This window comes from Gymnoscopelus microlampas, assembly GCF_963454915.1.
Source record: "Gymnoscopelus microlampas genome assembly, chromosome: 24".
Taxonomy (NCBI): Eukaryota; Metazoa; Chordata; class Actinopteri; order Myctophiformes; family Myctophidae; genus Gymnoscopelus; species Gymnoscopelus microlampas.
Genome location: NC_139961.1, coordinates 9,343,053 through 9,349,388, shown reverse-complemented (window position 1 = coordinate 9,349,388; position 6,336 = coordinate 9,343,053).

The window sequence follows — 6,336 nt, the reverse complement described above, 5'->3', positions numbered from 1 at the left end:
TGAAAATAGCTCATCTACAAGCTCCCAGTAGTGTATACTAATTTATATACAGTATCGGCTATTTCAGCTATCTTATATTACGGACCTCTGACTCACCATGACTCAGCCATAACCATATAAGGAGTCCCTGATACAGCTTCGCCCAAATATGGAATGTGTTGTCTAACCTCCATGTGTCGTCATGGCATCAGGCGCAAACAAATAAGTCAGCTTGGTATGCCCATATATGGGCATTTCGGTTGGATCCGTGGTTCTGGACAACAGGAGATACATATATGCCTCTACAGTGTATGGATATATCGGTCGGATCGGCGGTTATGGACAACAGTATTGGGTTAGTTTATGGTTATCTCTGAGTCAGAGTGACATGGCTGTGCATGGTGCATATGGCGTATCGGGTTTCAGTTCATGGTTATGTCTGAGTCAGAGTGGTCGTGGGCCGTGGTCCGCCCGCCCTCCCAGTAGCCAATTTTAATATAGGATTGTTCTCCTATGATGATACTGATACTGCAGTGTTGATTTTGTCGACTAAAACTATGACGAAAAATGTCCGTCGACTACCTTTTTTCACTGCCGAAAACTAAATATAAACTAAATGAAAACTAAGCTACGATGACTAAAACTAGACTAAACATATTGACAATTTCGTCAGCAAATACAAACTAGGCTAAAATGTTAGTGAGGGACTAGTGGAGATCCAGTAGAACTAAGACATGTTATGTTTGGAGGTGCTCTGAAAATAGCAGATCTACAAGCTCAACGCGTCGCGCTGTGACAGGTTGTGAGCTTGTAGATTGTCTATTTTCAGCATGCAACCAAGTGTAAAATCAGTCATTACGACGCCATCAACAAGGCACCGGCAAAATACATTATAGTCGACTAAATAAACTGTATATTTAGTCGACTATAATCTTATATTTAGTCGACTGAAACTACACTAAAACTAAAACATTTCAGATTACTAAAATATGTCTAGAACTAAATGGAATTTTATTCAAAGGACTATGACTAAAACAAAATCTGCTGTCAAAATCAACACTATACTGCACTTTATTTTTATTTTTTAAATCTGATGAAAAAGGCCACCGCTGGAGGTAGTGACATGTTGTCAGTGTGGTGGCAGTGTGTGTGATAGAGGTATATAGTGACATGTTATCAGTGTGGTGGCAGTGTGTGTGATAGAGGTATATAGTGACATGTTATCAGTGTGGTGGCAGTGTGTGTGATAGAGGTATATAGTGACATGTTATCAGTGTGGTGGCAGTGTGTGTGATAGAGGTATATAGTGACATGTTGTCAGTGTGGTGGCAGTGTGTGTGATAGAGGTATATAGTGACATGTTATCAGTGTGGTGGCAGTGTGTGTGATAGAGGTATATAGTGACATGTTATCAGTGTGGTGGCAGTGTGGTGCATGCTGGGATGCACACAGGCTCTATCCCCCCACACCCCCATGCTGCTGCATTATACAATAGATGGATGAGAAACCTAATGAAGAGAGATGAGCACAGCTGAGACACACAAACGCACGCGCGCGCAGGAGCGCACACACATACACACATAATATACGCACATCCATAAAAACAGAGACTATATGTTACACACAGATCCAACTCATGCATGTCAACCTGCCCCAAACACACACACCCGTGCGTGCATCTGTGCATGTGTGTGGGTGGCTAGGTGCTTGTGCATAGAACTACTCGTCTCAGTGTGTGTGTGTGTGTGTGTGTGTGTGTGTGTGTGTGTGTGTGTGTGTGTGTGTGTGTGTGTGTGTGTGTATGCACGTACAGGGGCCCTGCAGCACCAATCAATAAGCAGGTGATTGATTCTCTGATAAATCCCCCTGATTGCCTGCTGCTGCCCGCACACACACACACACACACACACACACACACACACACACACACACACACACACACACACACACACACACACACACACACACACACACACACACACACACACACACACACACACACACACACACACACACACACACACACACACACACACTATAGATGCATCCATTGTTTCTCACAACCCAAACAACAGTACAAGTCTCCCAAATATTGCATTAGGTTTTAAATGAGGTGCAACAGACAGAGGACACACTGAGGGTATTGATTGAACCATACTGTATGTTTAAACCTTCTGGTTTTCCTCAGGCACTACAGCTGAAAACTGCTGATGTTTGTGCAGACATTACCGGATATTAACACATTCAACCCGGGAACACATCTCTGTCATTTTAGATTTCTTTGGCTATTCAAAAATAGCAGATCTACAAACTCATAGTGCGGCACTGAGTGCTGCGCTATGAGCTTGTAGATTAGCTTTGCTTCTGGGCGTTTTTTTTTGCACTCAATGCACTGGCAGATTCGTCTGGTCCCAGGCACCTGGCCAGCACAGGGTTACAACAATATGATATCATCTTTTATTAAGTTGATAAACAGAGTTTCAGTTTAAGGTCATGCTGACACATGCAAGGTTACTGCTATGGAAAACTCAAATAAGATTATGAACTATATGAACTGTATCTTTAATGACGAGACAATCCTCTGTCATGGTTGGTGAGGCCAAAATTGCTCTGCCCGGTTCTCCTCAGCGGCTGGAGCAATTGATCCGAAATTGCACACAGCCATTGACCATTACCATGTGCACGTTTCGATATCACCAAATCTCAGCTGTGTATAAGCGTTTTTGTGTAAAACAACTGTCGCCATGGTTACGGGGCTGCCCAGCTATGGGACGAACTGCCTCCCGGGTTGCCACATCATGTGCGCATATCCCCCCACGGACGCGTCGACCGGGTATGGACTAGTTCTTTAATAACACTCCAAACATACAAATGATAAAAATAAAAGACTAAATTATATTTATCAAGACTCCAACCTGCTTCCGGTCTCTCTGAGGCGGCCCACCTACGTTGGCCCAGTTGGTTAAACACACAGGTGTTACACTCTGGTTAAACACACAGGTGTTACACTCTGGTTAAACACACAGGTGTTACACTCTGGTTAAACACACAGGTGTTACACTCTGGTTAAACACACAGGTGTTACACTCTGGTTAAACACACAGGTGTTACACTCTGGTTAAACACACAGGTGTTACACTCTGGTTAAACACACAGGTGTTACACTCTGGTTAAACACACAGGTGTTACACTCTGGTTAAACACACAGGTGTTACACTCTGGTTAAACACACAGGTGTTTCACTCTGGTTAAACACACAGGTGTTACACTCTGGTTAAACACACAGGTGTTACACTCTGGTTAAACACACAGGTGTTACACTCTGGTTAAACACACAGGTTGTTACACTCTGGTTAAACACACAGGTGTTACACTCTGGTTAAACACACAGGTGTTACACTCTGGTTAAACACACAGGTGTTACACTCTGCCACAGAGCGCTGCCTAGAGAGGCTCTGTGCACACAGCCAATGGCAGACCATCAGTGTGACGGCACGGCGTGCAATCTGCATGTCTCACAATTTACACCTGGTGATTGACCATGCCGTAATCCAAAAAAACCTAGAATCCATTTTAATGTGCAAATCATCTCTGTCTGGTGGAAACCATGTATGTCCAAAACTAAACAAGAAAACAAAAATGACACAGTCATAATTTATAGACGCTTGCAAGCTAAACTAATCACAATAATCTCATGTTGGGGGATTTAGGGCAGAAAGTACTGTTTAACCCGTTTCATTTTTAGATTTGAGCTAAAAAGCATTATTTTACACTTTAGGCTATTCAAAAATAGCAGATCTACAAGCTCATAGCGCGGCACCGAGTGCCGCGCTATGAGCTTGTATATCTGCTATTTTTGAAAAATCGTGAAAATGTGTGCAAATCTTTGAACATATATATTTTTAAAGCGAACATTTGTAACTCAAATCTTTGCTTCTAGGGGGTCCCTGGAACAAAATATTTTGATGGCGGTCCGCGGCCAAATACATATAATTTTGGGTGGTCCTTGACATGAAAAAGATTGAGCACCACTGATATAGAAACCTATGTTTTTCAGAAAACTGTTGAGATTCAGGAGAATCGGCTTCAGGTCTTAAAGGGGAAATCCTCCAGTTCAAGGCAACACAGAAAGGGGGGAACTTTTTTCTTATTTCCACACAACTCCTTTATGCTATATTAATGACATAGTTAAATATTGAAAATGGGTGGATTTCCCCTTTAATGCGTTTATGTGCATTCTATTATGTTTTTTTAGTTTTATCTGGCTTAACTGACTGACTGACTGACTGACTGCTGCAGACAGCAGACTCAATCTATAACTATTTCCTTTATTAGAGGAGCAAATACAACTTTGGGAAAAAGATTATCGAGTGTTTATCTAACCTTAAGCAGACACAAATATTGGGGACCCCCATGGGGGTCCTGACCCCCAGTTTGGGAACCACTGGACTAACTGACTGTTTTGCTGGCTGATTTAGGAGTGATATGGATCATGATGTGTAAATAATAGCTACTGTACGTCCCTTCCTTCTCTGCAAGAGTAGAGGAACAAACACCAACACAAAGGACTACAATTCCCTGTCACACAGGAGCAGTAAAACTACAACATCCATCAAGGCCGTGGGCATCTAAACAATGCTTAGCGTGCAGCCCCCCCCCCCCCCCCCCCCACACACACACACACACACACACACACACACACACACACACACACACAGAGACAACTTTTGACAACTACAGTATGCACAGTAAAATCCTCTGTGCTCATTTAACTCTGACGATGTAAAGATTTACCATTTTAAACACAGTATGGCTTTACCACAGCCCACTGTCCACAGATCTGCTATTTTTGAATAGCCAAATAAATCTTAAAATGACACGGATGCATTCCTGGATTGAATGGGTTAACAGCCCTGTTTAGTCCCCCTGCACCTCGTCTGTGGAGGTGTGCAGAAAACCACCGTGAGAATCTGCATTCAACATCTGTGGGTGTTTCCAAGAACATACGCATGACGAGTGTTGATATCTACCACGTCTTTCTCTTCTTTCTTTCACGCCCCTTCTCTCTGTATCCCCCCCTCTCTCTATCTGTGTGTGTGTGTGTGTGTGTGTGTGTGTGTGTGTGTGTGTGTGTGTGTGTGTGTGTGTGTGTGTGTGTGTGTGTGTGTGTGTGTGTGTGTGTGTGTGTGTGTCTTGCCGTGGTGTACAGCAGTCTCTGGATGCTTGTGTGCAAAAAGCTCTCAGGCCATCTACCATTAAAGTTTAATTATTAATAGACGAGTGTGGTGTGATAGCGCTGCTCCGTACCCTAGGGGCTACACGTGCACACACACAAACACACACACACACACACACACACACACACACACACACACACACACACACACACACACACACACACACACACACACACACACACACACACACACACACACACACACACACACACACACACACACACACACACACACACACACACACACAGTAGGATGTCATTAGAGCAGAGCAGGGAGTGATAGAACAGCTGTCTTTGTTGTTGACTCTTCCCCTTTACTCTCATTTTCTCTTTCCTCTCCTTCCACAATACTTACTTATTCTTCCTCTCACTGTGTCTGCTGATTTAACGGTGAGACAGAGCACATGTAACCAAACGGATACATTTGTATGGTTACTAAAGGGACAAATGAACTGAGGGTTTTGCCGTGTAACACAGTGGTTCGCAAACTTTTCTAACCCAGTAAGTCTGAAACTCCACACAGAAAGGCCCTTTCACCAAACCCCACCTAGGGTACAAATGTTAATGAGGGACTATAGTGGAGAAGAGATCCAGTAGAACTAAAAAACAAGTCATTTTATGTTTGGTTGCGCTCTAAAAAATAGCAGATCTACAAGCTCACAACGCGTCGCGCTGCGACGCGTTATGAGCTTGTAGATCTGCTATTTTCAGCTTGGAACCAAGTGTAAAATCAGGCATTACGACGCCATCAAGGCACAAAGAGCTTGTAGATCTGCCATTTTATATAGCAAAACTCTCTCTGTCTGTTGTCGTGTACAATGCAGCCTACGACGGGAGCAGGGGTTTTAACACCTCGATCTCCCTCTGACCCTGTATGATTTATGTGGGAAATGCAGAGTATCCACCTGTAGACAGCTCCTGTTTGTCTGCCCGCCGTGTGGATGTCTTCTTACTATTCTGTCCTCACACTTGCGTGTCTTTGCAAAGGCTAGACAGATAGCCTACAAACTCCCAATAATAAAGCAATTTCTTCAGAAGAGTAGTCTTTACTGTTACTAGTTACTTTGCAGATTTAGATTATTATTAGGAAAACATGCATTAACCACTTCAGCCCTACTGTA